Source organism: Tachypleus tridentatus, chromosome 13, assembly GCF_004210375.1.
Source record: "Tachypleus tridentatus isolate NWPU-2018 chromosome 13, ASM421037v1, whole genome shotgun sequence".
Classification (NCBI taxonomy): Eukaryota; Metazoa; Arthropoda; class Merostomata; order Xiphosura; family Limulidae; genus Tachypleus; species Tachypleus tridentatus.
In genome coordinates, this window is record NC_134837.1 from 2046455 (window position 1) to 2057511 (window position 11057).

The following is an 11057-nucleotide window of genomic DNA, read 5'->3' on the forward strand; positions in this document are numbered from 1 at the left end:
TCAATCTTTGTGATGAGAGTTTTTTCCTGAAGCGGAGAGTTTGGTTCCCTGATAAGCGCGTGAGAACAGAATGTCCTGGCTCACGGTGTTTTCACACGTGCTATACCTGGGTAACTTTGAAATCTTGCCACTTAAAACCAACGTTTCAACGTTACTTTCATAGTTGTTTACAAAAATCTTCACCCGAGCCACTAGGTAACTGAAGACATTAAAATATTTTTGTTTTTTATTTCCACACAAAAACAACATCAAAATGATGAGAAACTTTGTCCTCTGAGAACCTCAGAAGAAGAAAATTTTGTAATCTCTAAATTTTCTAAATATGTACATGTAAAGAAGACAACAGATTAACCATAATAAATAATTAGATAAGAGTTTCACATGTTTGGAACTGTAGTATATCATAAAACTGTACAAATGACTTCTGTCATGTGACAAACAAGAGTATGTCGTCACACTGAACTAAGTGTATGTATACCGTCCAGATACGGCTAGGTGGTGAGTGACTCGAATTCTTTAGGTAACGAGTATGAATCTTCCACTCATGAAACTTGTTTGCCCATTCAGCTAAAGATGCGTTATAAGTAACGGTTGATCGCAGAATTTGTAAATAAAAAGTAACTAACAGTTGATGGTGGATGGTGATGGCTATTAGACTTCCTTCTTATCTCACACGTAACTTAAGGACGGCTAGCGCAGATAATGCTCGTATAAATTTGTGGGAAATTTAAGTCAAACAAAGAAACAAACAGCGTGTCAACATGATTAGGATATAAAAATCATTTAGTTAGCCTGTATACTTATGGTTAAATAAATGTCTTTATAGACTCCTGTGTATTCTAAAGTTAAAATAACTACGTTTTACCTATAATATCGCACATCGAGGCTCGTTTGTTCTAATGTTACAATAGCTACATGTGTTCCACACGATTTATTGATATATAAGCCATTTGTGAATATCCATGAAACACAACTACTTACATGTTACTATCCATTCTACCCTAATCACACAACTTCATTACCACTTACAGTTTTAAAGTCTTTCCACCACTACATGAGCCACTTTAACAGAAATGTATCACATGTAAATAACAAATAATCACTCAGTTTCCTATTGGTTCAATTTGTCTCTATAATATTGTAATTTATTCTTGACGTCAATGTTACGAGAAACATTTTCATTGGTTGTGATGTTCTTATAACTGTGCATAACATTAAAAATACGACTATATAAGCTGAGTATCATGACCCTAGTCTAACTGTATATTTACACCCCAATAAAACGTAGTTGAAGTACCTAATCATTGAACACTCCTTGGTAATATAATTTTTTATATCTTGTTTGAGAGTATTTCTTTATAATAGTAATTATAATGAATATTAAACTAAGTACAGATCTTAAGTACTTATTTGAATAATTATTTTATCATGTTAACACAAACTAATATTTTGTTTTCATTTCATAAGTCGATATTTTACCGCAGTCATGGTAACTTCAACGTTTTTCTATTCATTGTTAAACTTTAATTCTGTGTGTTTTGGTTGATCGATCTGGTATTGTTCTTAGATATAAACTTTCTTTAATAAAGAAGTTTTTACTTTCATGTTTTATTAAGTTCGAGAAACCTCCAAGAAAAGAAAAAAATCGATATAAAATTATTTTTGTTGTTAAACGGTATTTACAAAATGTAATTTTTATCATATAGAAATCTTTCATTAGATGTTGTCCAGTTATTGTAATGGTTTTAGTGTTCCTGTGATAAATCTGGAACTTGTTTCTTCTGTAACTCTCTACTTCCGTTTATAAAAAGAACCTCTGTTCTAATATATCTGAAGCTAGTAAGATATAGAATTCATGGGCTGTACTAAGTGTCGAGCTTTTATTTTAGGCTTTGTTAAAAGTCACATTTCTCTAACTGTATTAATACTGATTTTAACAGATCAGAGAAATGAAGACTACAACAATTATTATACTTTTGATGTTCACAACACTGTTGGAATCAACTCCAGGTGAGTATGAATTCTTTGACACCAAATTCATGCAAACAGTTTAAATGGTATGATAGAAATATCAATTATGAGTTACGTTTGTCTTTATCGTTTAAGAAACTGCCACAATGTTTATTTTCTTGTTTGTTATTAACGGAGGTTTGTAACATAATATTTAATGAAAGTAAGTTTATAACAACGTGTATACAAACATTCGATTATTGTTTATAATGAAATAATGTAATAAATAGTACTTCTCTTGACGACTATATATTTCACAACAATTTAAAGTGAGAAATTAAATTATTTTAAAATGATTACATGTGTAAAACAGCAACACAGGGTGACACAACCATGCATTTTTATAAAATTTGTTCTTGTAACTTTTAAAGTAAATATTTTAATTTAAATTGGATTTGTTGCTACAACTTAATATCAAACTGAAAGTAAGTAACATAGACAATAAAATAACAGATAATTGTTTCAGATGTGTTTGTTGTTAATTAACGAGTGTACAAAATAATAATTACATTAATACGACAGCAGTTTATATGATTGATCTTGTGCTGTGGTCGTGTTTGTTATGACATACAATCCACAGCCGTGAGAACAATATACCGTATTTTATACAATGTAATAGGCACATTTTTTCTTTCAAAATAACTTAAAATCCCCATGAGTGTCCCAAGACAATGGTGATGGGACATCACTTACAGTTTTAAAGTCTTTCCACCACTACATGAGCCACTTTAACAGAAATGTATCACATGTAAATAACAAATAATCACTCAGTTTCCTATTGGTTCAATCTGTCTCTATAATATTGTAATTTATTCTTGACGTCAATGTTACGACAAACATTTTCATTGGTTGTGATGTTCTCAGAACTGTGCATCTTATTAAAAATACAACACTGTTGGAATCAACTCCAGGTGAGTATGAATTCTTTAACACTGAATTCATACAAACAGTGTTTTCACCATTATGGTGAAAGAAGAAAGTCAAAATAGTCATGTTAAAGATGACTATTTTTTGTGACGTGTTCTGTAACAACAACGGTTGATCTTGGTATTGACGTAATTAATAATCAATAACTCGACAAGAGGTTAGCTTGGGATCTACTCATATCGGCCTCTCATACAGATCATAATGTCACTACTTACAAATTACAAGTATCTTCAGTAGTATAAAACACACAGTTGAACTAATATTGTCGATATACTGTGGAATATATTATGTGTTTACTCAGTAAATTGAAGAAAGTCAAGGATATATTAAAGTGTTAGTTGCAAAGTCAATATTTTTTATTAGAATTCTCTGTCACAAATCAGGGTTCGTCTTCCACGATGTAACCTCTAACTAAGGCGTAAAATACGGTATTTAGTGTGTAAGTTACCCAACGGAGAAATACTTTAATGTGTTTTTATAGAGAAATTTTATGTACTTTTAGTGACGCAACGGAAAGTTAAAATTTGATATAAGATACTGTTCTGGAAACAAGAAAGTAGATTGGTTTATTGATTAATAATAATAGATTTTACTGACAAACTCGTCAAATTAACGAAACTGTTAAAGATGACTATTTTTTTTTGTGACGTGTTCTGTAACATCAACGGTTGATCTTGGTATTGACGTAATTTTAACATTATGAATATTATGTTTATTAGTTGGGCTTCACAAGTAGATAAACAGTGACGATTTTAAAATTATTATAAAATATTATAGGCGATATATATTCTAATGACGTTACTTTGTTTACTACCTGAACTAGTGGGGAATTTCCGAGAAGGCATCGCATGTACAACAAATTTTGTTCACTGTGATATTCCTCCTTTCTATTGTTGTTCTGATAGTCATGGATATGGAGGTCGATATGGAAGTGGAAGTGCAACTGGTTTTTGGTCCTGGAAGAACAGGAGGCATGTGGTTTAAAGCGTAGAAGGAAGCGATATATGTTCTGAGGATACTTTAGAATCCATATGGAATTTTGTTATCAATAAAAAACTAAATAATACAAATAAATCTTGTTTTTTGCTTGTTGTTAAATACAAAGCTGACTAAGATCTATCTTAGTTGAAAACACGCAGGAATCGAAATCCGGAATTTAGTAATATAAGTTCTCCACCTTACCACTTGCTCAACGGAAGGTAAATGTGTGTGTGTAACTAGAATATTAATACTGAAGTGTTAAGTTAAATGAACCACAACTAAGGACTGAGTTAAAAACAGGAAATCAAAACCTCTGATTGATATTAGTTTGTTGTAACCAACAACAATCCAAAACAGATATAAAAAAATGATATACAAATTGAAATAATTCCAGTGTAGAGACTATAATGTGGGATATAAAATATACTCTAGATTTTGGAGGTGACTAAGGAACCTTACATCTGTCAGTCTTATCCTACCTTCGCCAGTCTCACATAAAGTAATAAAATAATAGTAATAGAGATTAAAATAATATAAACCAGAAGAATGAGATGTCGGTGTTCAAACGACATATTACATATTAAGAATGGTTAAATATCACATTTTGTAACACATTTGTAATTAGTTTGTTGGGTCGGTTATGTAATAGTTTATATTAAAATAATATAAACCAGAAGAATGAGATGTCGGTGTTCAAACGACATATTACATATTAAGAATGGTTAAATATCACATTTTATAACACATTTGTAATTAGTTTGTTGGGTCGGTTATGTAATAGTTTATATTAAAATAATATAAACCAGAAGAATGAGATGTCGGTGTTCAAACGACATATTACATATTAAGAATGGTTAAATATCACATTTTGTAACACATTTGTAATTAGTTTGTTGGGTCGGTTATGTAATAGTTTATATTAAAATAATATAAACCAGAAGAATGAGATGTCGGTGTTCAAACGACATATTACATATTAAGAATGGTTAAATATCACATTTTGTAACACATTTGTAATTAGTTTGTTGGTTCGGTTATGTAATAGTTTATATTAAAATAATATAAACCAGAAGAATGAGATGTCGGTGTTCAAACGACATATTACATATTAAGAATGGTTAAATATCACATTTTGTAACACATTTGTAATTAGTTTGTTGGGTCGGTTATGTAATAGTTTATATTAAAATAATATAAACCAGAAGAATGAGATGTCGGTGTTCAAACGACATATTACATAATAAGAATGGTTAAATATCACATTTTGTAACACATTTGTAATTAGTTTGTTGGTTCGGTTATGTAATAGTTTATATTAAAATAATATAAACCAGAAGAATGAGATGTCGGTGTTCAAACGACATATTACATATTAAGAATGGTTAAATATCACATTTTGTAACACATTTGTAATTAGTTTGTTGGTTCGGTTATGTAATAGTTTATATTAAAATAATATAAACCAGAAGAATGAGATGTCGGTGTTCAAACGTCATATTACATATTAAGAATGGTTAAATATCACATTTTGTAACACATTTGTAATTAGTTTGTTGGGTCGGTTATGTAATAGTTTATATTAAAATAATATAAACCAGAAAAATGAGATGTCGGTGTTCAAACGACATATTACATATTAAGAATGGTTAAATATCACATTTTGTAACACATTTGTAATTAGTTTGTTGGGTCGGTTATGTAATAGTTTATATTAAAATAATATAAACCAGAAGAATGAGATGTCGGTGTTCAAACGTCATATTACATATTAAGAATGGTTAAATATCACATTTTGTAACACATTTGTAATTAGTTTGTTGGGTCGGTTATGTAATAGGTTATTAGTTGTCTACCATGTACTTTGGAAGGTATTAAATCAATAATTACACAAATAATGAAATTTAATGTATCAAATCAAGATAGTTTAATCTGGAAGTTTTTGTTTCGGTTAATATTTTTGGAAACTTTCCAATAATTTGGTAAAAATTTCACATGTTCTAAATCATCAAAACTTTAATTCTGATGTTCATTTGGTCCCCTACTCGAAGTTAATTTAGCTGATTATTGAAAATACAAATCTAATAATATTGAATGTGTTTACCAATTCTGTATTTGATTAAAATATAAGAAGTCAATATTTGTTGAGTTAAATTTCTTCACAAAAATTAGCTTCCGTCTGGTGTGTAGGAAGACAACTCTTGAAATAATAATTTTTGTCAATGATAATAACACTATGATGCCTGTCTTTGTATCTCAGAACGGCTACTATGGGTATCAACACTTTTATTGATAAGAACAACGTTTCCTAGGTGATCTTCAGGTTAAGATAGAATATCCTACTTTGTAGAACGACCGCTTATTACAAGAAACAACTGTAGTAAAAAAAAAAATTAACAGCAGTTCATTTTCTGTGTAATAAAAACAAGCCATTTCTGCTTAATTAGTTCGTTTTTGGCGCAACATTACACGAGGGTTATTTACACTAGACGTTCCCAATTTTGTAACGTAAGACTAGATAATTACTTATTAACTCTTGGACTACTCTTTTACCAACGAATAATGGAAGTAAGTAATACCCAACGTGGCTGAAAGAGGAGAGCATGATGGGTGGGATAAGGAATCGAACCCGCAACCTTCAAATTACGAGTCGATTACCTTAATTACCTGGCCATCTCAGGCTTTTTAACTCCAAAATTAAGTTGTAACATACAATAAGTATTAGTTTTGTATTCAAAATTGGTAATATAACTCCTAATTAAACGTAATTCTATTTTGAAATCAATAAAATAATTAAATCCTTGAACATTATATTTAATCGGATTAACGAATATTCGAAATAATGTAATGCACAAATCTTTCCCTCAATGGATATTTTCTCACAGACCCATCACATGTCGATGAAGGAAGAAAATCTCTACACAACTGTCCTTGTATCATTACCCAGGTTACACAACCGTCCTTGTATTATTATCCAGGTTACACAACTGTCCTTGTATTATTACCCAGGTTACACAACTGTCCTTGTATTATACCCAGGTTATATTTATCCAACAGTTGGTCTAAATGTGTTATATTCTGATGGTTAGGTTTTTCATGTACTATCTGGAATGTATACATGTAATCATAGTATTATAATTAAACTTGACGAATAGTATTGAATTAAAATATATAACTGAATTTTACATAAGATGTTATCCTGAAAACAATAAAGAAGATTGGTTTACAAACAAATAGTAGAAGGAGGTTTTTATTGACGAACTCAAAACTAACGAAAGTGTGAAATAATATTATATTTTGTGATGTGTTCAGTAACATCATTGGTTGACCTAAGTACTCAAGTAATTTTAACAGTTTTATTGAAGTGATGTTTATTAGCTAGGTTCACAAATAGAGAGATAGTGACGAATAAAATTCATTATAACACAGTGACAAAGGATTTCATAATACTTATATATTATTGTTATGAATCAATATGTTTATTTATATTTCATATAATATTATGGAGTCAGTATTTTGGAACACGTAATTACAATAATTATGAAAATACTGAAAACTGAATGTCAACTTTACTCATAAATATAATTTAAAGCAATATAATACTGTAAAAGTAGCGTCACTTACTGTAATAATAAAGTATATAGAATTCAGTTCCAGTCACGTTAAGAATTCTTCTAATTTCGCTATTTCTTTTTTTTATTATATTTTATGTGTCAGTTACAAAATAATTACTAAACTCATTTTCAGGTCTCATTAACTTGCTCAGAACTATAAATCCGAGAGCTAATGGTTCGGATCTCGTTGACGAAAAAGCTTCTTATGTAATTTTGATCAAATGGTATGTTTTATTTTGCCTAAGGTTGAGCTCAAAGTTGAAACTAAATATCGTGATCCGCTTTGTATTCTAAATAAAGGTGTTTAACATTGTTTCTTTATAACTGAGTAAAATAAATAAAACAAAATTATAACTATATGTAATACTACAAATCGAGTTTATCTAGGTTTCTAACATTATCATTAAAATGTCTAAATCACGTGATGATGTTTCTAATACTAACCGTTTCTAGAGTTTCTTATTTCATAAAATTAAAGCTGAACCACAGAATATTTTATTTCTCTGATATGACATAACGATAAAAATATGTTGTTGTTTTTTATAAGAACAAAGCCACACTGGTCTATCTGCTTTGTTCATTAGTGAATAATACACCGCATTTGAACGTTGTAACTACATAAACTTACCGCTGTGCCATAGGAGACTATGTGAAGACGATGGGTTAGCTGTTTTAGAATTTAGTCTCATGAATTAAACAAATAGTAGAAGTAAAACGTGTGTATTGAACCTATCGTTGATTCTTAACGACAACAGCAACACTTAACGACTTGTGAATGAAAAAGGTTTGAATGAAGACAAAAAACAATTCATATCATGTGAAGAAACACTGAAGCTGATATTGAATTCCTTACCACTGGGAAGAGAGCGATTGAAGAACAATACTTAACGTAACACTAATAACTTTCCACGCTTACATGGTAGATTCTAGAAGTTAATAAAGTATTTACAAAACCAACAGATTTTTAACAAACGTAGTTGTTTGGAGTTTGTCGCTGGAGGACCTAGAGTAGGAACTGAAAATAGTTTACACATGGAAACGTTTCTTCAAACACTGACCACATGAATATAATTCGACATACATAAGTGTGAAATAGTACATTTTAAAGGATTTGTGAGTTTTCATTTACTGAACCAAATAGTGTAATGTCTTATTGTTGGTATCAAGTTTAATGTGTCATTAGTATACGGATAATAAGTTTCTGAGTTTGGTTATACAGCAAGTTACATGTGATTATCTTAATGCCGGAACATGAAATAAAACCAATGTGTTAAAGTACAAAAAGCACCGCTTAAAACCGGGATTCGATACCCATGGTAGGCTTAGCACAGATAGCCCATTGTATAACATTGTGCTTATTTCCATAACAAACAAGTACAGGAAGTCATCTGGTATTTTATTAAATGTCTCTCATACGGAAGTATCTACAGTATTATTATGCACCAGTTATTACATACAAAACATATTCTTACACTGTGATATAACAATATGTTTTTCTGGTGTTAGTCTATTTAGAATCCTATACAGTTGAAAAGTTGATACTATAAACAAAATATAAATTACAAAGAATAGGAAGTCGTTTAGTATCTTATTTTATGTAACTAATGATGAATAATGAATAGCAGTGTTAGTTAGAGTGTAGTGATTAACCACAGACAACATATCTACTTTATTAAGTAACGAGACACTTTAAAGTTAGGAGTCTATTTTAAAACATATATAGTTGAACTATCATTAAAGATGAACCTTGAACTTCAATTACTAGTAAATAATGGAAAATGTGTTTTTCATTGTATTGAATGTCTCATGCGGTAAAAATGTCTGATACTAAGATGTTTAAAATTAATGTTATTATTTAGTCACATATAAACTAGTGTTGCTTATTTATCTTAAATCATTATAGTTTGTTGTTAATATTCTGATGTATTTTATTGTTAAACTATTAATCAAAAATAAATAATATTTGATACACTTTGTAGTGCTGAAGATTTAGTAGATGTTGTTATACACTATCAGTAATTGTCTACACTAGCGCTCTCTGTGAAACACTTATAATATATACCATTAAGATTACGCTTCATGTGCTAACCAATTTATATTTTACATTAGTTTTATCAGCAGACACACATTATACTATATGTTCAATAGTTCTATCAAATATTGTCAATGTTAAATAGGTTCTTATCACGTTATATTGTTATCAACCTATGTACTATAGTGTATAACTTCAAATAAATCGATCTTTGTGGTGATCATCTTTTCTGGGACGGAGAATTCGGTTTCCAGGAGAGGACGTTAGAACTAGATCTACTGGCTCGTGGTGTTTTCTCACGTGCGCTGTGGCTGTGTTGCCTGCTAGTTTTGCCACTCAGAACCAACAAATCAACAAACATTACAATCTTATTTGTTTTCATAAATCTTCAAACAACCCACACAAACCACGATGTTACTGTACCCATCAAAATATTTTTGTTTTTCATTTTCACAAAACACGAGCATCACTTTAAGAAAGAGAAGTATCACGTTACTGTTGACGAAGTGTATGTCTACCGGTACAGTATGGTCATGAGGTAATCTGAGTGTAATACAGGTCACACCAAGCATTCTGTCATGTAAGAAAGAGAACTATCTCGTTACTGTTGACGAAGTGTATGTCTACCGGCACAGTATGGTCATGAGGTAATCTGAGTGTAATACAGGTCACACCAAGCATTCTGTCATGTAAGAAAGAGAACTATCTCGTTACTGTTGACGAAGTGTATGTCTACCGGTACAGTATGGTCATGAGGTAATCTGAGTGTAATACAGGTCACACCAAGCATTCTGCCATGTTAGAAAGAGAAGTATCACGTTACTGTTGACGAAGTGTATGTCCACCGGCACAGTATGGTCATGAGGTAATCTGAGTGTAATACAGGTCACACCAAGCATTCTGTCATGTAAGAAAGAGAACTATCTCGTTACTGTTGACGAAGTGTATGTCTACCGGCACAGTATGGTCATGAGGTAATCTGAGTGTAATACAGGTCACACCAAGCATGCTGCCATCTAAGAAAGAGAAGTATCTCGTTACTGTTGACGAAGTGTATGTCTACCGGCACAGTATAGTCATGAGGTAATCTGAGTGTAATACAGGTCACACCAAGCATTCTGTCATGTAAGAAAGAGAAGTATCTCGTTACTGTTGACGAAGTGTATGTCTACCGGCACAGTATGGTCATGAGGTAATCTGAGTGTAATACAGGTCACACCAAGCATTCTGTCATGTAAGAAAGAGAACTATCTCGTTACTGTTGACGAAGTGTATGTCTACCAGTACAGTATGGTCATGAGGTAATCTGAGTGTAATACAGGTCACACCAAGCATTCTTCCATGTAAGAAAGAGAAGTATCTCGTTACTGTTGACGAAGTGTATGTCTACCGGTACAGTATGGTCATGAGGTAATCTGAGTGTAATACAGGTCACACCAAGCATTCTTCCATGTGAGAAAGAGAAGTATCTCGTTACTGTTGACGAAGTGTATGTC

General features: G+C 31.1%; 1 long non-coding RNA gene across 1 annotated transcript; it reads left to right on the top strand.

Moving 5' to 3' along the window:
• The first annotated feature begins 1248 nt into the window (after positions 1–1248).
• LOC143235978 (uncharacterized) lies at positions 1249–3978 on the top strand. Its single transcript, XR_013019413.1, has 3 exons — positions 1249–1318; positions 1941–2010; positions 3761–3978. It is a non-coding gene; the product is annotated as an uncharacterized LOC143235978 (long non-coding RNA).
• The last annotated feature ends 7079 nt before the right edge of the window (positions 3979–11057 follow it).